The sequence below is a fragment of the Stomoxys calcitrans genome, chromosome 5 (assembly GCF_963082655.1).
Source record: "Stomoxys calcitrans chromosome 5, idStoCalc2.1, whole genome shotgun sequence".
NCBI classification, from domain to species: Eukaryota; Metazoa; Arthropoda; class Insecta; order Diptera; family Muscidae; genus Stomoxys; species Stomoxys calcitrans.
In genome coordinates this window covers 17268040-17291882 of record NC_081556.1, presented here as the reverse complement: position 1 = coordinate 17291882, position 23843 = coordinate 17268040, and the positions used below count along the sequence as shown (strand labels likewise).

Below are 23843 nucleotides of genomic sequence, written 5' to 3'. Positions count from 1 at the left end.
ATCGAATTGGAATTCCATTCAGCATAGTTTTGATTTTGCATTCCTTATGAAGATATTTAAGAGTTACGACATTTTATAACAGTTAAGGCAGTTAAACCGAAGCTGTTATACTGTCATACACAAAAATATTGCTATTTTTTAAATGAACATGTTTGTACACTTCTTATTCAAAGAATTTAAACAAGTCTTAAAGCGTTGGAGTTGTAATATAACAGTTTATACAGTTATCTGAAAACTGTTATACCGTCATATATGTTTTACTGTCATAGTGTAAATAATGTTTAGTTCATGTAATTAAAAATGTTTATTCATTCCCTATACAACTACTTAAGAGTTATGGTCACTATATAACTGCTGAAGTAATGATCCGGAAACTGTTATACTGGCATACATTAAAATATTGATGTGTTTAAAGACAAATTTATACAGTTATTTCATATATATTCCTCATATAAGTTTATAAGGAATCTATACAATTTTTTAACTGTGGGGGTAATTATCCGTAAACTGTTTTACTGGCATATACTTCAATATTGATTTTTTTTAGAAGATAAAACTGTCATACTGCTATTTATAAAAATATTGCTGTTTTTTAGCGAAACAATTTTTACATTTCTTTTACATAGATCATATACAAGTTTTAAAAGAGTTGGAGTTATAATATAACAGTTATAAAGTTACCTGGAAAGTGTTATACAATTATATTGTACATATGGTTTTATTTTTGTGATAAACAACGTTTATACATTCCTTATATAAATTCCTAGAAGTAATGGTCACTTTGTCCGAAAACTGTTATACTAGCATAATTTTAAAAGATTTTTGTGTTTTAAAGACAATTTTACTAATCAGTTTTATATATGTACACATTTCTCATAAAAGTATTTAAGAATTTTGACCATTTTATCACTGCGGGCGCAATTATATGGAAACTGTTATACTGGCATATATTAAAATGTTTGTGTTTTTTAAACACAATTTTTATATATTTTTTTATACAATTCTAAATTATAAAAAATTTCCTCATTTATACGTTGGACTAACTTATAACAATAACGCATCTATACGAAAATTGTTATACAGCCCCATACATAAAATACTGATTTTTTTTTTTTTTTGAAAAAAATTTATGCTTAATATATATTTCCCGTGGAAATATTTAAAAGTAAGTTTCACTTTATTATATTTAATGGTATTATCTAGAAACTGTCATTATAACTGTCATATATTAAAATATTTCTGTTTCGTTTTTCAATTAAAATTTGCGTACATTTATAATAAATATACAAGAGTTAGCGTCAGTTTATAACAGTAATGACAATTATGCGGAAACTGTTGTTCTGCCATGGATTAAAATGTAAATATAAATATATATATATATATATATATATATATATATATATATATATATATAAGCGAAAACTGTTATACTGTCAAAAATTACAATATACCTGTTTTCAATGAACATTTTCATTAATTTTTTAATGGGACAGCACAAAAAATTTTAAGCTCTGGGCATTTGAATACCCACATAGGTCATAAATTGTTATAAGAGCAAAGACAATATTATAGAAAAAACTTAGTTCTTTAAGAATTAAATATTAAATGTTTTTTTTTATATTTTCTTTTGATTTTTTAAAATTTTTTAATTTATTCGCTAAATTCAGGTTTTGAACATCTAGGCCGTATGTTTGAATTGAAAAATAGATAACAATTTTGTTTTTGCTTGTTAAAAATCTTTATTCTTTCCAACATTTCGAGAATCTCCGCCTCTCATCATCTGGGCGGTATGTTTGAGTTAAAAAGTATCTGATTTGACGAACATGTGACAGTATAACAGTTTTCGAATAAATGGCTTAATGTACTCTGTACTTTAAAACAAACATGATTTCTAGACTATAAAAACACTCTCTTTAATTCTGATATAAATTTATTACCGTATAACAGTTTATGGATAATTTAGTTAACTGTTATAATATGTATTTAACTTCAGACTTTAACTAAAATTATAAGATATAAAACTCAGTATAGTGTTATATGGGAAAAAAGGCTGTGGAAACTACTTTAGATAAGCCAAGGGATGTAGAAATTTATTATACTGTTTTTTTACTACAGCTGTTTAAATACTATATTTATCATTAAAGAAGTAATTTTCATTTCTAATATGTATTTTTATTTAATTTTAAATTAAAAAAGTACAAAATTATTTGAATTTATGAGTATAAGATTTTCTTAGTAGTTATGTATACTGTTATACATTCACTCTATTACTTGACTATATCTTCCTGTTGAATTTTAAACCTAATATATTATTTACTGGAACTACCACTGTTACTAGTTTGCTAATACAAGGATAATAATTTAATGCTACGCACTGTATAACAGTTTCCGCAAAATTGTGTTAAGTCAAATAATTCTTGTCTACATTTTCCTTTAAGGTTCTTAATATGGTATAGTGCCATATATGTACCATTGGAGCTATAGAAGGGTTATCATTTGCTCTAACACATAGTATAACTGTTTCCGCTCATATTTTTACTCCCTTTTGTCCTGTAAACTTTCGAACCAACTTAGGGTTATTTTTTACGGCTGTTATCGATAATGATTTACCGCATAGTGTGGTTGTGCAAGGGTAACATTTTGCTGCCATGCACAGTATAACAGTTTTCCAATATTTGTATTAACTGTTAAAAAATAACTCAAACCCTTGATCATATTTTCACTTTATTGAATTCTGTAATTTTGTAAATTGTTATATATGGTACTATCATATTGAACCATTCACACGGAGTATAACAGTTTCAGATTATTGGTGCTAACTGTTATACAATTATCCAGTAATATGTCATATGTGGCGATTAGCATATGATTAAGATTTCGAAATGCGCATTTTGTTGGAAATATGTATATCAAAATCGTTTTTATATACAAAATTTAATAAAAATGCTATAAAAATATTATATTTTGAAATGTAGCTCATCCATACACGATACTTTTACATATATCTTTGCTCAATTAGCATCACACATAATTAGGTGGATACTATCACTTCTAGCAAAGGGGCCAAGTTGCATTCATAAATCATGCGGTAATGGAATTTCCCAATGCTGGAATTTTTGGACACATGATTTAAGAGCTCTGTATATATTTCACAGCTGTTTTCAATATTATTGATTTTAACGATTTCCCAATACACTATAGACATTTAATAAATTATTGTATTATGTATGTATAACATGACATCAACAATATGACATATCTGGGTATACGTACATATAGCATAAGAGACCATCATACATAAATCTCCTATTCGTGGCCCTACTATTCTAATGGAAGAAAGCAAACACATCCACACTCAGATTTCAGATAACTCATAAATATTGCATATATAGAAAAACATTTGGATATTTATGTATGTGTCCTCTTCATAACAGCAAAAGTCATTTATTTAAAAATAAATGAAATAAAATTTGTTGATTTTTATTTAGTCTGTGACTTAATCTGTGATAAAATATCTTTCATACACCTGCTAGGAGATGCTTTAGGTTTGCTGTTGATTTTCTTTGCCTCGCTTGGCTGGCTGATTGGATGTTTCATGATGTTGTGCCTGATGACGACGACACATATCAACTTTAAAATGCAACAACAAGAATTTTTGCTAAAACCCCAAATGGTAGATTTCACGACACTGCATACTACATTCGATATCTTCTATAGATTAGAGTGATTTCGTCTATAGATTAGTGTGGATTGCTAATTTTAATTCATATCGCAAAAGAAAGCGCTAATTTGCAGATAGTCAATTTCCAAGTAAAAAATGTTATCAGAGTTTATTGACTGATTGATTGCTTATAACAAATATTGTAAATATCATATCAACATAGAATTTAAATTGATTGTTTTGTTATTTGAATATGAAACAAGTCAACACGTGCTTGGTTCGGTCGCGCTGAACTTACCCTTATACATCATTAACTCTATTTGTATTCGAATTACAATATAAATCGGTAATTGACTTTTCCTCCTATGGACTCAAGAATTCATGTTGGGGTATCGGTATTTAATGTATAAAAGGGGCTAAAGAAGGCAATTCCAGGCATAGGTTTATATGGGAGTTTATAAACGGGACATCAATCCAAGCTATGTAGGAGTTGAGGTGGCTGCATCTGCCAAAACGCAACCAAACTACAACTAATTTCTCATCGAATACTCAATTCAGAACATATTTCAGATGGTTAAATTTCCCATTTTTTGGTCTAAATACTAAGCGTTTTCAGTGCAAGGAGGAGCGATTTTGACGCGCTGATGACGAAATTTCGAAACTTTATCTCATTATTATTTAAATTCGTCAAAATTTTTGAGAATCTGAAAATTTCGATTTTTGCAATAAACTTTGGCGAATATAATTCCTCATCGAAAACTGAATTCAGAGCATAATTAAGATTTTTGAAATTCTCATTTTTCCCCTAAAACTCATAGGTTTCAGGCCAATGACGCGTCATATTATTTTTTCGATTTTCGCAAAAAACTTTGGCGAATATAATTCCACATCGAAAACTGAATTCAGATCCTTTTTTAGATTTTTGAAATTCTCATTTTTGGCTTCAAAACAAAGCGTTTCAGTGCAAAGACGCGCGATTTTGACGCGCTGGTGATGAATTTCGAACTTTTGCCTCCCTGTCTTCCAAGTTCATCAACATTTATCAGTCTTTAAAAATTTCGAAATTTTGCTCATTTTCGAAATTTTCAATGACTTTTAGCATTGTCTGAAAAATGATCACAAAAAATTTTTTTTTTCGATTTTCGTAAAAAAACTTTTGCGAATATAAATCCTCTCGAAACTGAATTCAGAACATATTTCACATTTCTCAAGTTCTCATTTTTGATTTAAAAACAAGGCGTATTCAGTGCAACGACGCGCGATTTTGACGCTCGAATGACGAATTTCGAAATTTTGCCTCATTGTCTTTTAAAGTCGTCAACATATTTGAGACTATGAAAATTTAGAAATTTTGCTGATTTTCGAAAATTTCAATGACATATAGCCTTGTCTGAAAAATGGCCAAACAATTTTTTTTTTTGATTTTTGCAAAAACTTTGGGAACGGAAACCGCATTTAGAGCATATATTTTTTAAGTGCAAGGACGCCCGATTTTGACGCGCTGATGGCGAATTCCGAAGTTTTGTCTCAATGTCCTTTAGATTCATCAACATTTTTGAGATAGGCTTGTCCTTATCTGAAAAATGGTAAAAAAAACAAACTTTTACGAATTACGCAAAAAACTTTGGCAAATATAATTCCTCATCGAAAACTGAATTCAGAGCATATTTCAAATTTCTGAAATTTCCATTTATGACTTAAAACGAGGCGTTTTCAATGAGAGCACGCGCAGTTTTGATGCGCTTTCGATAAATTTCGAAATTTTACCTAATTGTCCTTTAAATTCGTCAAAATGTTCAGATTTTGCAAAATTTTGAAATTTTCAAAAATTTCAATGACTAAAAAATATTCAAAAAACTGTTTTTTCGATATTCGCAAAAAACTTTGGCGAATCCTATCCTTGAAACCTATTAAGGTTAGTATACATTCAGAAGTCCGAGAATGTATGGACAATATCTAGTGAGGAAACACTAGAACTACCCATTCATATACACCTCCCAGAAAACCCTTCAGCCAGAAGAGGTCGCACTGATATGCATTCGTCGGAGGTTATTGGGGAAATTGTGTCCGAGTCGAAAATCCTTTGAGCGATAAAAAGTGTTTACTCCTTAAAATTGCCAGGTCCACCGTCCTGTGTCCGATAATCTTAAGGAGATATACTCCACTTGAATTAGCATGTCGTTCATACCTGTGGGATGGAGAGATTAACGAAATCATTTTCATTCCAAAATTGTACCACACAAAGGCGAGATATTTTCTCATTCAGAACACATTTTAGATTTTTGAAATTCTCATTTTTCCTTAAAAACTCTCGCAGGTTTATAAAACCTATTGGCGTCATTGGCCTATAAGGCCAATGACGCCAGATTTTTGAAAATCGATTTTCGCAAAAATTTGTGGCGAATATAACTCCTCATTGGAAGCTAAATTCAGAGAATATTTTAGATTTTTAAAGTTCCTATTTTTGGCTTAAAACCGAGGCGTTTTCAGTTCAAGAACGCTCGATTTTGACGCGCTGATGACGAATTTCGAAATTCTGGCTCATTGTTCTTTTGATTCACTAACATTTGAGCTATTCGATCGAAATTTTCCAAAGGTACTTATTATTGCTAAAGCCCGTTGGAGATATAAAACGGGCCATATCGGTTCAGATTTAAATATAGCTCCCATAGAAACTAATTCTTCGACTTGATCCCTTCAGACCCTAGAAGCTGAAGAAGAAAATTTGTTTGCAGTGTAACGACTTCTGTAACGACTTCCAATAACCGTGCCAAGTTTGGTTTAATCGGTCAAAAACCAGATATAACTCTCTGATAAATTGATCTGCCGATTAAACATCTTGAACCCCTGTAACTAGCAATAATTGTTAGATTTGGCTGATATTTTGCACGTAGTATTCGGTTATGACCTTCAACATCCCTGGTAAGTATGGTCTAAATCGCTCTATAACCTGATATAACTCTATTTCTTATTGATGTAGGTCGTTGGGGATTGCAAATGGGCCGGCCACATCGGTTAAGAACTGGATATAGCTCCCATACAAACCGGTCTCCCGATTTGACTTCTTGAGCCCCTAGAAGCCGCAATTATTGTCGATTGAGCTTAAATTTTGCACGTAGTGTTCGCTTACTACTTCCGACAATCGTGCCTAGTATGGTCCAAATCGGTATAGCCTGATATAGTTACCATATAAACCGATCTCCCTAGCTGAGCCCCTAGAATATTATGTGCCTTTGCAATCCCCATAAACAATTGGAAATTCCTAAAAATGCCTCTGCCTTTAACAACAACCCACCCTAAGTCATGTATACCTATCGCCAAAAATTGAAATGAAAATAATGTTCAAATTTTGGCGAAACACAAGACATTTAGATAAAGCCACCCAAATACGAAAAACGAAACGACATAAAGACTCAACACTTGTACTTGCTAGTCCTTACGCCCCTCACTCCACCACTTCGTCTACTACAATCTAACTCACTAACCCCTCTCTCACCTACACACCTGCAGTCTTGGGATGGCAACCTATTCGATTTGTTGTATTGTGCTTTTGTTTCATCGACCTGCAGAATCTTCTACTGTTGCTGAAAGCAGATAAATGAGATAAAAAAAATTTGATGTGGTTGTGGCTCGATGCCATCATCATTACCATTGTAGATGCCTCAGTTTACGTGTTGCACAATGAAAGTGAAAGCAAAAAAACAAACAAAACAAAAAACACTCAAGAAGTGTCATTGTTGACAAAAAGGGGGAGAATGTTCGATTGGTGACTTTGATTAAGAAAGGGGTGTAACAATTTGCCATGCGATTACAACAAAGTAGCAAAATTCGCATTTGCATTTAATTCATATTTTGTGAGGCTCCTAAATTGTAAAGCAGTTCTCTTGTTTTAGATTTCTATGACAGTTTGTTGTAGTTGTTGTTATTATTAAAAATAAAGTGCATGTCGTATTTTTCATGAGGCAGCATATGTAAATCTTTTAACGCCAATGTGCTGCAGTGGGGGCATACGATGCGACACACATGCCTGCCTTTCTTTATGCTGCCTGTCGCCAAATTGCTGCTGCGTCTAAGTGTGTGTTGTGTGTGCGTTTTTGGGGGTCCATCTTCCCTTTTTTGTGTGCTCTCTTGCTTCTTGATTTTTTAGTCATACGTTGTCGTTGCGTTTGACTGAAAAATTATAAAAACCTGCTGTGATGTTAAGTGTTTTATAAGATATCATCGGAGTATTCTACAAAAGGGGGCAACAACAGCAGTAACGGCAACAACAATAGCAACTAAGCAAAAACTGCAGCAGCAACAGCATTAAGCGAGAAATTTTTGTATTATGATGAGGCAAAGACGACACTAACACTCACGCTCACTTGATAATTGTGCAGTGTGCTGCTTCTTCTTCTTCTAACTCCTCTCTTACATACATCTACATATGATATGCGAATAACAGCAGCAGTAAATAAATACAGTGGAGGGAATTTTATACGAGGTGTTTGAATTTAAAAGAGTTCAACTCAAACAAATTTTACAGAGGGAGAAAGAGAGAGAGAGAGAGAGAGAGAGAGAAAGAGTATACATTGACACAAAGTGACTTTTTAAGCAGAAAAGAAGCGAATGCAAGCAAATGTAAACTTGCTCATGAACATTTCCATGTACCCACTGAGCGGCGGCACACAGCCCACGGGGAAACTTCTCACATATCACGGGGAGAGAGTAATCCTTCATTTCATGAAGTCTTTGGAGAGAGTAATTGACATATGTGTTGAGGACTGTCTCGATCATTCAGTGGTATGCGGCTATCAGCATGCGCGGTCGGTTGATTGTGCCCTTCATGATGTAGTTGGCCACATTGAGGGGGATTTGGGTGTTGGCGACTTCACTTTGGCGGCCCTTCTGGACAAATAACGTGAAGTTGGGAGTCCATACATGGCGCTCTAGTGGACATGGAGGTCCCTCTCTTTTGCTAAATTGGGTTGATATGTTGGTTAAAGGCCGGATTAACAACACATCACTGGCAGAGGGCTGGATAAGGAAGATTGTGATCAGAGGAACTCCGCATGGAGGAGTTTTATCTCCTCTATTGTTGCTCTATTGTTTATCAGCAACAATGGGATTTTAAGGTCTTCCGAGAGGGAGAGGTTACAGGTCGTTACTTACGCGGACGCTGTCGTACATGCTGGGTGTCCTTTTCCTCTCTTGCATTACGGACCTCGTTCAGGGAGCTTTGAGGAAACCGTCCGGATTGGCCAAGGTCAACAGGCTTGACATACAAACAAGAATGATTGAACTGGGAGGAGGGTGGAGGTCGTTGCCTACGCGAACATCGTCTCCATCATCGTGGGCGATCTTTCCGAATGGGTGAGAGCCAACAGGCTTAACATACATACCAGGAAGACTGAACTGGTCCTTTTTACCAGGGGAAAAAAGCTGGATGTTTTTAAGGGACGTTTTCTGGATGGGATGGAGGTACCTCTTACTTCGGAGGCCAAGTTGTTGGGCGTGATACTTGATCAAAAACTTAGTTGGAGAAGAGGATGGGTAAAGTTCGTTGCCTACGCGAACATCGTCTCCATCATGGTGGGTGGTCTTTCCTCTATACCATTACGGACCTCTTTCAGGGAGCTTTGACGAAACAGTCCGGATTGGCGAGAGCCAACGGGCTTGGCATACATAGCAAAAAGACTGAACTGGTCCTTTTCACTAGGGGGAGGATCTGGCTATTTTTTAAGGGAGCTGTCCTGGATGTGGTGGAGGTACCGCTCTCTTCGGAAGCCAAGAAGTTGGGCGTGAATCTTGACCCTAAACTAAGTTGGAGAAGAAACGTTGAAGAGAGATACAAAAGGGCATTAAATGTGCTCTACTCCTCTCGCAACTCGATAGGAAGGAAATGGGGGAAATGTCGGGGACGATGCACTGGAAGTTTACGGCGGTCGTTCAGCCAGTTCTCACCTATGGTTGTGTGTTGTGGCACAAGGACAACTGGACAACTGTGTCCTTCGCAGGTTTATGATCGAGAATATGCAGAGTACTGTGATAGTGCCAATTTCCGGGCAAGGAAAAGGCCCCCGAAAACGGAGCTGTAGGCGACTTTCGATCTTATGCCTTTGCATCTATATTTTGGGTGTGTGCCAACAAAGATCTCTATGAGACTGAGAGACACAGGTAAATGGCGATCCACTAATTTCGGCCATAATTCGGCCCGGGGTCAGGGAATCTTATAGACTTTCAGGCAGAGGCCTTCACGATCCTGAAGGGACTGAAGGCAATGTTGAAACGGGAGCGGTCCAAATTGATCCATAATTTGATATAGTTCCTATATTTCAGCACCCGAAGCTGCAATTGTTAACCGATTTGGCCGAAATGCTGTGGGGGTGCTTAACCCCCCACCCAGAGGCTATTCTACGCTCATGTCTACAACACTTACCTTTTTACCACTCTTTGTTAGATGAAAAAGTTCCCTTCAGAATGCCTCTATGTGTGCTAAATAACTTTTCTAAATTGCCTTTGCCATAATCCGTTAAGTCGAACAATTTCCTGCTTTAATTTTATAGCAAAAAAATCTCTTGGTTTTTTATGGATTTTTCAATTTCTATGTTTTAAGTTACGTATTTCTAACATATCACCCCAGTGTGCATGTTTGTGCCTGAAGTTTATATTTTCAACCAATTGTTGTTGCTGTACAATACGATATGTGGTGTTATTTGTCCCTATGCTGTGTTGTTGTGGCCGTGTGATAAATATTCAATGCGTTGCATGCGATTAGTTTGTGTCACTGTGTCTTGTGTGGCTGACTAAAATATTTTGATGTTGTTGTTCTTGCACTTTTCAGTTCTCTCAGTGGTGCTGCTGCTGTTGTTGTTGGTGCAGTCAGTATTGTTGTTATGATTTGTCTTATGTGTTGTAGTGTGGTTAATTGCCATACCAAACTTATTTTGTCGATGCCTTTCAATCTCTACCTCTCACTGCTTTCACTCTCCCTCTGCTTCTGTGACCCCCTCACACTGACTACTGCATCAGGGCAACAAAGTATCTGAGAATGCTTGTGCGTTAGTTGTTTGTACTCAAAGAAAATACAATAAAAAGTAAGCCCCCCACCATCAAACAATTTAACCCAAGCAAACAAACCTAAAAGAAGATGAAGAAAAGAGCAAAAAAAACATCATTTAATGAATGAAATCTTACACAAAACATTTATTTATTTGTTTGTTTATGTTTTTTATTTGTGTGATTTTTATTCTTCGGATACTGAGGCTGAATGCTGTGCAACTCCTGCTTTTCCTCTTAGTCGTTTGTATCGTTTTAGCTTTTGGCAAATTTGTCGCGAGCATGGTGTTGTGATTTTGTTGTTGGTAGGTACAATCATGTTTTTTTATTGTGAATTGTTTTTTTTTTCGTCGTCTTGATTTGAAAGCATCGCTGCTAGTGAGTGAGTGTCTGTAGAATGCTATTGTCGTGTTGTTTGGTGTTATTTTTGTTGGCGTTGTTGACGATGATCGTGCTTTACTGAATATCATTAATTTTACGCATAAAATTCTTGAAAAGAGCCCCCTGTCGCCCCCTTCCGAGAGAAAAAAGAAAAAAACAAAACAAAAGCCTCAACACAATACAAACTGTTGCAGCAAGGAGAAGTGAGGGTTAATTAAGAAAGTATACAAAAACAATTTTCACAAAGAAAAAACAGCCCAATGAAAAAATCGAGCAAAAGATAAAACACTTTTGAGTGATTAATCATTGAAGATTATATTTTGGTTAGAATGTTGTACCTATAAAACGTTTAAATAAATTGTTGCTCTAATACACAAAGGAGATGGTTTTTTTTGCAAAATTCATGGCGAGATGATTATTTTTACTAAATTATGGGTTTACAAACAAACAAAAACTTATAAGTAGGTTTATTGTACCAAAAAATCCCAAGTATTTACATAAATATTTGATAGTCAATTCCTATGTCATTTAGAAAGTATGATAACTTGATGTAGTTTTTAAGGAAATTATTATCTTTATATTCTTTGTATTTTAGTTTATTGTATAACTAAACCATTTTTGACGTGTAAAATGCCTTTAACACGTTTTTAATAAATCGTATATGATTGAATGTAGGACAGGGTCTTGCAAATCATCCGTTGAGAAGACAAATGGTAAGCGACATTGTCATAAGCGACAGTAGAACGACTCGTGTGAGTAAGGACGGCTGATATTCTGGGTTCAATAGAGTAACGAAGTGGGTTAGTATATCACGGTGTAGTGCTGGTGGTGTAGTGTAGTGGATAAGGCCACCGTGGCGCAGAAGCCGAACGCCTGGGTCCAAATCCCGGCTTGAACATCAGAAAAACTTTCAACGGTGGTTTTCCCCTTACTAATGCTGACTACATTTGTGAGGTATCCTGACATGTTAAAACTTCGCAATGCGGGACGCCATGCAGACTCGATATTATAAAGGAGGTCCCATATCATTGAACTTTATGATATGAGAGTATCTCCTTTCCTTTATGGAATGTTTGTGAGAAAACTTAGTAGCAGTAGTTCTCCCCCCAACAAGCTTTATTATTAAAAAGAACAAGTAAAAGCGTGCTAAATTCGGCCGGGCCGAATCTTGGGAACCCACCACCAAGGATTCTGCAAAAAATTTATACAAAATAAATTTAGTTGAAGGACATGATTTTATTCCACATACCAAACTTCTGTCAAACTAACAAAAATTAAAGCTTCTAGGAACCGAACAAGGATGATCGAGAGGCCGATTTACATGGGAGCTTTATCAGGTTATAGACTGAATTGTACCGTATTTGGCACATTTGTTGGTAGTCGTAACAGAACACCGCATGCAAAAATTTCAGCCAAATCGGTCAACGATTGCGGATTGTAAGGGCTCAAGAAGTCATCTCGGGAGATCGGTTTATATGGGGGCTATATCAGGTTGACCGATTTGGATCGTACAAGGCAGAGTTTTTGTAAGTCATATCAGAACCCTACATGCATAACTTCAGCCAAATCGGATAAAAATTGGGGCCTGTAAGGGCTCAAGAAGTCAAATCGCGAGATCGGTTTATATGAGAGCTATATCAGGTTATAGACTTATTTGGACCTTACTAGGCAGATTTGTTGGAAGCCATAACAGAACACTGCATGCAAAATTTCAGCCAAATCAGTCACAAATTGCGGCTTGTAAGGGGTCAAGGAGTCAAATCGGGAGAGTGCTTTATATGGAAGCTATATCGGGGTATAGACCGATTTGGACCGTACTTGGCAAAGTTGTTGGAAGTCATAACGGAACATCGCATGCAAAATTTCAACCTAATCGTATAAAAATTAGGGCTCAAGATGTAAAATCGGGAGATCGGTATATGAGAGCTATATTAGGTCAGTGCATGAAGCAACAACACGTGTTCACAAAATCATCCACGCTTGTTGACAATATTACCAACAACGCCCGTCTATGACAATGACAAAGCTGGTGCATGATTATGCAATATAATTTTCCTATCAGTGTATATGTCAACACACAGCATCACGCTCAGTGACACCCTTTTTGCAAAAAAGTTTTCCACCGAACATTTTCTGACGTTACGCCAGAATTAAATCCCTAGCGTTAAGCTTCATAGACAAATATGCCAACTTACGCCTTGGTCACCCCCTGAGATTCAGGCCTTAAAAACTGCTCTGAACTTGGCTAAGATTCCTTTGATTTTCAAAGATCGGGTGAATATCTTTTCTTATATCAAAGCAAATTTGCCCATGAACATTGCATTAAGGAGCAGGGGCAAACATATCAATGGGTGCTGACCGATTCAAGTCTAAGCTCAGCCGAATTAAAACGGCATGCCGCAGTTCGGCACCTATTTAAAGAGAAGTTTTTGCATGGCATAGTACCTGACAAATGTCGCCAGCATTAGGAGGACAACCGCCGCTGAAAAAGTTGTCTAATATTCTTACAAGGATTCGAACCCAGTCGTTCGGCATCATAAGTGGACATGCTAACCTCTGCGATACGGTCGCCTTATACTCTTATAGCAATAAGATGAAATGGTCAATAATCAAGTGTGAATGGAGTGCAGTATAATCCTTAAATTCGGGACGGGATTTGAATTCAGAAGTTGCATTGCGATAGGAGTTCTTTGACTCATACACACCACACATACCTCTCTCGTTTATGTCCTTAGCAGAAAAAGGAAAATCTTCTGTTTATTCAAAAGAGATGATGACCTCCATTGCATTCTTGATTGTTTTGGCTTTGCTTTTGGCTTGCCTTCAGTTTAAAAATATATTCAACACGAATCCATCAAATTGATGACAGAATATCTCATAATAATTTACACTTCATATGAAAACAAAAATGCCGCTGTCTCACTCCTCACTCCTTGCAAAGATGTCCCCTCTCTCTCTCTCCCTTAAGGAAAGCAAATGAAAAATGAACTGCATGTAAAATGCAAGACCATTTTTAATGAATTATAACGCCCACGACATTAGCAGCACTACGGGCAATGTCCAAGCAACTGTTTGACACTGGGACACACTTTGCGCAAAAGGAAAAATGCAGAGGCAGGCGGAAAGGAGAAAAATCCCTCTTTCAAAAAAATTGAAGATGATCAAAACCAAGAGGATGGAAATTAAAAACATTATGATGATGATGAGGGCCGCCACATTTGATGATGAAAAACATGAAAATTCGACATGATGTTATCGTTGTTGTATGACATTTTCACCAAATTCTGGCAGGCAGGCAGGCAGGAATATGCATTTTGAAATGCATTCATTCGTCACTCACTCAGTCAGTCACTTGTGATGTGCATATAACCTCATCCGGCGAAATTTGAGTAGCCATTAAAAATTTTGAATTTGTTCATTTGTAGCAAGATTGAATGCTAGAGAGCAAATCCTCACAAAATACAAAAAAAAACCATTGCAACAAAAACATGAATTATTTTCAAATTTCAAATTGCGGGTATCATGAGCAGAACACAACAGCCGCCGCCACCGCCCCAAACACATGAAAAGATGCAGCAAATCAACATGTGAAAAAAATGATGAATGAATGGCAAATGTTAAGCTTTGCCTGCCTTGCCAGGGACGGCAACTCTACAGAGGAAGATTCTGCATGGATCTTGCAAACACAGTGGAATATTAGATTCTAATGCACGACTTGATGGCAACTATTTTTGGAAAATCCCCCATCGGCCTACAGATTGTGGTGGTCCATTGCCGTTTTTCGCACTATCAAACAGTGAGAGTGTGAGAGGCAGGGGATAGAAGTGGGCGAAATGCCTGGCAGTTTTCATGAAACTATTCTGCAATGTCGGCGGCATGTTTGCCACTGCAATAAATTACACAATCAAACAAGCATTTAACAACATGTTATGGATTGTAGATCTGCTTGTTCCTATTTCATTGGCTCTCTCTAATTTGGTTTAACGTTTTCTTGTGCATTTTTGAAAATATAAAATTTCACCCTGCAATACACACAAAAATACAAATTTTGCATTTATAATTAAATAACAAAGAAAATTGGACAAAAACAGGCCATAAAATTTTAAATATTTTATTGTTTTCTTCTTGCATTCTGACTGAAAATATGTATCAAAATTATTTTTTTTTTAATAAATATTTTTTTTAAATATATATAACATTTATTTATACAAATTTGCCAATTAATTGAGGGGTAAAAATTTATTCTGTTTTGTAAGGGGCGTTGGAGAAATGAACGGCTAATCCGATAAAGGGGATACAAATATTCATTTTATTATGCGAATATATTCTATCACATATTCATCCAGTAGCTTAATTCAAAAAAGGAAAGGGTATTAAAACTACCCTTTCCCAAAGGAAAGGGTACTAAAACTAGCCTTTTCCAAAGGAAAGGGTGCTAGAACTAGCCTTTTCCAAAGGAAAGGATACTAAAACTACCCTTTCCCAAAGGAAAGTTTACTAAAACTACCCCTTCCCAAAGGAAAGGGTACTAAAACTACCCCTTCCCAAAGGAAAGGGTACTAAAACAATCCTTTCCTAAAGAAAAAGGGTACTGAAACTACCCTTTCCTAAAGAAAAAGGGTACTAAAACTACCCTTTCCCAAAGGAAAGGGTACTAAAACTACCCTTTCCAAAGGAAAGGGTACTAAAACTACCCTTTCCTAAAGAAAAAGGGTACTAAAACTATCCTTTCCCAAAGGAAAGGGCACTAAAACTACCATTTCCTAAAGAAAAAGGGTACTAAAACTACCCCTTCCTAAAGAAAATGGTTCTAAAGCTACCCCTTCCCAAAGGAAAGGGCACTGAAACTACCCTTTCCTAAAGAAAAAGGTACTAAAACTACCCTTCCAAAGGAAAGGGTACTAAAGCTACCCTTTTCCAAAGGAAAGGCTACTAAAACTACCCTTTCCCAAAGGAAATGGTTCTAAAGCTATCCTTTCCCAAAGGTAAGGGCACTAAAACTACCCCTTCCCAAAGGAAAGGGTACTAAAACTCCCCTTTCCTAAAGAAAAAGGGTACTAAAACTACCCCTTCCTAAAGGAAATGGTTCTAAAGCTATCCTTTCCCAAAGGAAAGGGCACTAAAACTACCCTTTCCTAAAGAAAAAGGGTACTAAAACTACCCTTTCCCAAAGGAAAGGGTACTAAAGCTACCCTTTTCCAAAGGAAAGGCTACTAAAGGGTGATTTTTTTGAGGTTAGGATTTTCATGCATTAGTATTTGACAGATCACGTGGGATTTCAGACATGGTGTCAAAGAGAAAGATGCTCAGTATGCTTTGACATTTCATCATGAATAGACTTACTAACGAGCAACGCTTGCAAATCATTGAATTTTATTACCAAAATCAGTGTTCGGTTCGAAATGTGTTCATTCACCGTAACGTTGCGTCCAACAGCATCTTTGAAAAAATACGGTCCAATGATTCCACCAGCGTACAAACCACACCAAACAGTGCATTTTTCGGGATGCATGGGCAGTTCTTGAACGGCTTCTGGTTGCTCTTCACTCCAAATGCGGCAATTTTGCTTATTTACGTAGCCATTCAACCAGAAATGAGCCTCATCGCTGAACAAAATTTGTCACAATTTGAACACATTTCGAACCGAACACTGATTTTGGTAATAAAATTCAATGATTTGCAAACGTTGCTCGTTAGTAAGTCTATTCATGATGAAATGTCAAAGCATACTGAGCATCTTTCTCTTTGACACCATGTCTGAAATCCCACGTGATCTGTCAAATACTAATGCATGAAAATCCTAACCTCAAAAAAATCATCCTTTAAAACTACCCTTTCCCAAAGGAAATGGTTCTAAAGTTATCCTTTCTCAAAGGAAAGGGGCACTAAAACTACACTTTCCTAAAGTAGAGGGTACTAAAACTACCCTTTCCCAAAGGAAAGTTTACTAAAACTACCCTTTCCCAAAGGAAATGGTACTAAAACTGCCCTTTCCCAAAGCAAAGGGTACTAAAACTACACTTTCCCAAAGGAAAGGATACTAAAACTACCCTTTCCCAAAGGAAAGGATCCCAAAACTATCATTTCTTAAAGGAAAGGGTAGTAAAATTACCCTTTCCAGAAGGAAAGGGTACTAAAACTAAACTTTCCCAAAGGAAAGGATACTAAAACTACCCTTTCCCAAAGGAAAGGATCCTAAAACTACCATTTCCTAAAGGGGTTAAAAATATTCATTTTATTATGCGAATATATTCTATCACATATTCATCCAGTAGCTTAATTCAAAAAAGGAAAGGGTACTAAAACTACCCTTTTCCAAAGGAAACGGTACTAAAACCACCCTTTTCAAAAGGAAACGGTACTAAAACTACACTTTCCTAAAAGGAAGGTATATTTAAACTACCGTTTCCCAAAGGAAATGGTAATTCCACTACCCCTTCCCAATATAGAGGTACTAAAACTACCCTTTCCTAAAGGAAAGGGTATTAAACTACCCTTTCCCAATATAGAGGTACTAAAACTACCCTTTCCTAAAGGAAAGGGTATTTGAAATACCCTTTCCTAAAGGAAAGGGTACTAAAACTACCTTTTCCAAAGGAAAGGTTACTAAAGCTACCCCTTCTCAAAGGAAAGGGTACTAAAACTACCCTTTCCCAAAGGAAAGGGTACTAAAACTATCCTTTCCCAAAGGAAAGGGTACCAGAACTACCTCTTCCTAAATGAAAGTGTATTAACATTACCGATTTCCAATGGAAAGGGTATTTAAACTACCATTTGCCAAAGGAAAGGGTACTAAAACTACACATTCCTAAAGGAAAGGGTATTTGAAATACCCTACCTCTTCCTAAATGAAAGTGTATTAACATTACCGATTTCCAATGGAAAGGGTATTTAAACTACCATTTGCCAAAGGAAAGGGTACTAAAACTACACATTCCTAAAGGAAAGGGTATTTGAAATACCCTTTCCTAAAGGAAAGGGTACTAAAACTACCTTTTCCAAAGAAAGGTTACTAAAGCTACCCCTTCTCAAAGGAAAGGGTACTAAAACTACCCTTTCCCAAAGGAAAGGGTACTAAAACTATCCTTTCCCAAAGGAAAGGGTACCAGAACTACCTCTTCCTAAATGAAAGTGTATTAACATTACCGATTTCCAATGGAAAGGGTATTTAAACTACCATTTGCCAAAGGAAAGGGTACTAAAACTACCCATTCCTAAAGGAAAGGGTATTTGAAATACCCTTTCCTAAAGGAAAGGGTACTAAAACTACCTTTTCCAAAGGAAAGGTTACTAAAGCTACCCCTTCTCAAAGGAAAGGGTACTAAAACTACCCTTTCCCAAAGGAAAGGGTACTAAAACTATCCTTTCCCAAAGGAAAGGGTACCAGAACTACCTCTTCCTAAATGAAAGTGTATTAACATTACCGATTTCCAATGGAAAGGGTATTTAAACAACCGTTTCCCAAAGGAAAGGGTACTAACACTTGCCTTTCCTAAAGTAAAAGGTACTAAAACTCCCCTTTCTCAAAGTAGAGGTTACTTAAACTACCCTTTCCCAAAAGAAAGGGTACTAAAACTAACCTTTCCCAAAGGAAAGGGTACCAAATAAACCCTTTGCCAAAAGAAAAGTTGCTAAAACTCCCCTTTCCAAAAGATAGGGTATTAATACTACCGTTTCCCAAAAGATAGGGTATTAATACTACCGTTTTCCAAATGAAAGGGTACTAACACTACCCTTTCCCCAAAGGAAAGGGTATTAAAACTGCTGTTTACTTAAACTATAGGTTTCCCAAAGGAAAAGTACTAAAACCACCGTTTTCCAAAAGATAGGGTATTAATACTACCGTTTCCCAAAGGAAGGGGTACTAAAACTATCGTTTACCAAAGGAAAGGGAACTAAAACTGGCGTTTCCCAAAGGAAAGAGTACTAAAACTAGCGTTTCTCAAAGGAAAAGGAACTAAAACTAACCTTTCCCAAAGGAAGGGGTATTAAAGCTATATTTTCCAAAAGGAAGGGTACTAAAACTAGCGTTCCCAAAAGGAAAAGGTACTAAAACTACCTTTCCTAAAGAAAAGGGTACTAAAACTACCCTTTCCCAAAGCAATGAGTACTAAACTGCCTTTTTCCAAAGAAAAGGGTACTAAAACTACCCTTTCATAAAGGAAAAGGGTACGAAAACTACCCGTTCCTAAAGAAACGGGCACTAAAACTACCCTTTCCCAAAGGAAAGGGTCCTAAAACTACCATTTCCCAAAGGAAAGGGTATTAAAGGGAACTAGAACTACACTTTCCCAAAGTAAAGAGTACTAAAACTATTCTTTCCCAAAGGAAAGGGTACTAAAACTGCCCTTTCCCAAAGGTAAGTGGACCAAAACCCTTTCCAATATAAAAGGGTATTAACATTACCGATTTCCAAAGGAAAGGGTATTAACATTACCGATTTTCAAAGGAAAGGGTATTTAAACCACCGTTTCCCAAAGGAAATGGTAATTCCACTACCCTTTTCCAAAGGAAAGGGTACTAAAACTACACTTTCCCAAAGGAAAGGATACTAAAACTACCTTTTCCAAAGGAAAGGGTACGTAAACTACGCTTTCCAAGGGAAAGGGTACTAAAACTACCCTTTCTCAAAGAAAAACGTACTAAAACTACCTTTTCCAAAGGAAAGGGTACGTAAACTACACTTTTCAAGGGAAAGGGTACTAAAACTACCCTTTCTCAAAGAAAAGGGTACTAAAACTACCTTTTCTTAAGGAAACGATACTAAAACTACCCTTTTCTAAAGGAATTTGAACTAATGGTACTACCCGTTTCCAAAGGGTAGTACCAAAACTACACTTTTCCAAAGGAAAGGGTACTAAAACTACCCTTTTCAAGAGGAAAGGATGCTAATACTACCCTTTACCAAAGGAAGTGGTACTAAAACTACAATTTGCTAAACGAATGTGTACTAAAACTACCCTTTGCTAAGGGAGATTGTACTAAAACTACCCTTTAGCAAAAGAAAGGGTACTAAAACTACCCTTTCCGAAGGCAAAGGCTACTAAAACTACACATTCTCTAAGAAAAGGGTACTAAAACTAGCTTTTCTTAAGGAAAGGGTACTAAAACTTCCCTCTTCCAAAGGAAAGGGTACTAAAACTACCCTTTTCCAAAGAAAAGGGTACTAAAACTACCCTTTTCCTTAGGAAAGGGTACTAAAACAACCCTTTTCCGAAGAAAGGGATACTAAGCTACCATTTTCGAAAGGAAATGATTCTAAAACTACCCTTTTCGTAAGAAAAGGGTACTAAAACTACCCTTTTCGAAAGGAAGGGGTACTAAAACTACCTTTTCCGAAAGAAAAGGGTACTAAACTACCCATTCCTCTGGACTGAACTAGTATTTAGGTTGCTACCAATCCTCAGAGGTCTGTCCTTTAATTTTTTTTTTTTTGCCAGTTCCCATCGGTCGGACGAATTCTTGATGCTATTCAAACGTTCAATATCTGAATTGTATAGTTCATGCTTCATCCCATTGCAAAGTCTGGTGTAATTAATTTTAATTTTTAATTTTTTGTATATTGAGGTCCACTACTTCTCCAAAATGACCCCAAATTTTGCTTTTCTAGTTTTATGTAGGATTTTGGATGGGCCAAAAACTTTCCCATTGCTGTCATAAAGCTTGAATATGATTCGTCATCATAAATTACATCCGTCTAGTATTCCACACACTTACTCACATGCTCCATGGCTTATTTTTTTTTTTCCTTGATATTTGGGTCTTTTTAAAAGTCGATCTAGAATGTAAATCGTGTTTTTCCTATGCTTAGTGGCTTTTTGTATTGATGCTAATGTTGTTTCATTGATTTTTATACCCACAACCATAGGATGGGGGTATACCAATCTGGTCATTCCGTCGGGAACAGCTCGAAATATTCGTCTAAGACCCCATGTATATGTATTCTTGGTCGTCTCGACTTCCTGAGTCGATCTAGCCATGTCCGTTCGTCCGTCTGCCGAAATCAAGATGGACGTCGAACGCGTGAAGCTAGCGGTTTGAAATTTTGCACAGAGACTTAATATTGATTTAGTTCGTTGAGGATTACAAATGGGACATATCGGTTCAGATTTAGATATAGCTTCCATATAATCCGATCTCCCGATTTGACTTCTTGAGCTCCTAGAAGCTGCAATTTTTGTCCGATTTGGCTGAAATTTTGCACCTGGTGTTCTTTTACGACTTGTAATTACTGTTTCGAATACGGTCGAAATCGGTATGTGGGGGCTATATAAACTGATATAGCCCCCACATAAACCGATAGCCCAATTCGGCTGAAGTTTTGCACCTGGTGTTCTTTTACGATTTCAAACAACTGTTCTGAATATAGTTGAAATCTATAAATGATAATCTTTAACCTAATATAGCCCCCATATAAACCGATTTCCCGATTTGACTTCTTGAGCCCTTACAAGCCGTAATGTTTGTCCGATTTGGCTGAAAATTCGCATGTAGTGTTCTGTTATGACTTCCAACAATTCTGCTAAGTACGGTCCAAATTGGTCCACAAACTGATATAGTTCCCATATAAAACGACCTTCCGATTTGACTTCTTGAGCCCTCGCAAGCCTCAATTTTTGTCCGATTTGGGTGAAAATGTGCATGTGTTGTTCGGTTGGACAGAAGTTTGGTATGTAGAATAAAATTATGCCCTACAACAAAAATTTTGTTTGTATAAGTTTTTAGCAGAATCCATGGTGGTGGGTGTCCAAGATTTGGCCCGGCCGAACTTAGCACGTTTTTACTCCCTCCACTTCATCAAGTTTCGTAGCACAACCAACGGCCCCTTCTGACATTTTGATCCTAAAGCAGATATAAATTTTTTCCGATTGGGCAGAAATATTCATAAAAAGCTATAGCATCCATACACTGACTACATTTGTATTGTAATTTTAAAGATTCCAGCCAAAGATAAGCAAAGTTGAGAAAACGATGATCAACTTTTTAAGGAAAAATATCCTTTAGTAAAGGAAAATTTTCCTTGATACTAAGGATTTTCTTTAAACCCTAAAGTTTACCCATTTTAGATGCAAGTTAGTGTGTAAATTTTTACAATCCTCTTTATTTGCCGATTTTCATTCTTCACAATTAACCACATGTAAACTGAGCATATGTCAACATTTTCATAATCCCAGAGCCATTACCTCAATTTGGAGTGGAGGTAAACACGTCTGTCAATGACTTTGAAGATTTAGGCTCAAATCCTGTGTGAGAACGCAAAAAAAAAAATTCGGTTGTCGTTTGGTCTTCACAAAGATGGCTAAATTTGTGAGGTATTGAATCACATAAAACTCCTCTACAATACCAAGAGGTCTCTCAAGTGACACATTGCTCAAACTAGGCTATAAAAGACAGATCCCTTTTAAATGAACTTTAACTTCAATGGAAGAGTCCAATTTTACATGCAAACGTCTCCACGCATTGCGCCTTCATTTAGGTAAGCCATGTGCAATGTTTTGTTATAACAGAAGTTCAATCAAAATACCGTCGGCAATGTAAGAATGGATCACTTTCAAGGTATCACAATTGTATTTTTTCTATTTTTCTTGTTTTGTAGTTCTTACCTTTACAAAATTTAAATATGATTTAATCCAATTTCATAAGCTTTGTTTTTTATTAAAAGTTTTGAATAAAATTATTGCACGCTTCTTTAATTCCTTGACTTTGATGGATATCCACAAATTTTAAGTGGCTTAAAATAAATCTCTTTTCTTTTTTTTTGGTAATTCTATTTTTAAGATTTTTTCATAACTTGCATTATTTTAGGTTTTGTTTATTTTATATTCATTTCTTTATATTGCCACACTTTTTATTTGCTATTTTTTAATTTTGTATTCCTTTTTTTTAGATTTCGTTGTTAAAAAACCGACGCACGTTTGTTTTTTTCCTCTTTTTTTCTTCTACTTTCAAATCATTAAAAACAAAGGACTGCCACTCAGTCCCACAAATATTTTATTGTATACAAAGAACGAAGACAACAAATACGATAGGCTACGAATTTTTTTACGATTTTTTATCCCCGTTTCTGCTATTGTGTTTTATTTATTTTTTGCTTGCTTCAATATTTTTCGTTCGTTTAACCAACCACACGCAAAGACAGGAAACGTTAAACTAAAAATTCACTCAGAAAAATCGACAAATTCTCTTTCTTTTGTGTATTTCGAATAGGGATACAATAAAAAAAAAACAACCAAACGTCGACACCACGCCACACCGTTGTCGTACCACCGTCTTCGTCGTTGTTGACTGTGTAACTAAATCGGCAACATACGATACGATCGCATAGGCATAGCAACCCAGCACACCACACCACACACAGAAACATTCACTCACTCACTCGCTCGCTTGCTTGCTTGCTCACTTAAACATACACCCCACCACACAGCCATCAACATTTCAAGCACACAAAAGAAGACAACACAGGAGTAAACAGTAGAGATAAATAAACAACAACAAAGAAAACCACCATAACAACGGGGCCAACAGTCAAAGCAGCAGCAAGCATCAGCTATACCCCGACAAAGAGCCTTCAACCACTCAGTGCCTTGAATAGCCAGCACTACTACTACCACCACTTCGACTGTTATTCTCATTCATTACCTTTTACCAACAACACTGTCGGCAACCATCATCACTTTATTAACATCGCTCTTACTTCAAGTACTTCTTGGCTAGCTGTTGTTATTGTTTCTATTGTTATGCTCTTCTCGCCTTAATTGCTGCC

General features: G+C 36.2%; 1 protein-coding gene across 1 annotated transcript in view; it reads right to left on the bottom strand.

Moving 5' to 3' along the window:
* LOC106088193 (protein sine oculis) overlaps positions 1 to 23369 on the bottom strand; it is a 120327-nt gene extending 96958 nt beyond the window's left edge. Inside the window, exon 1 of the mRNA XM_013253585.2 lies at positions 22684 to 23369. The gene's annotated coding sequence lies outside the window, so the exon portion shown is untranslated. The remainder of the gene's footprint in view (positions 1 to 22683) is intronic.
* Positions 23370 to 23843: the final 474 nt, after the last annotated feature.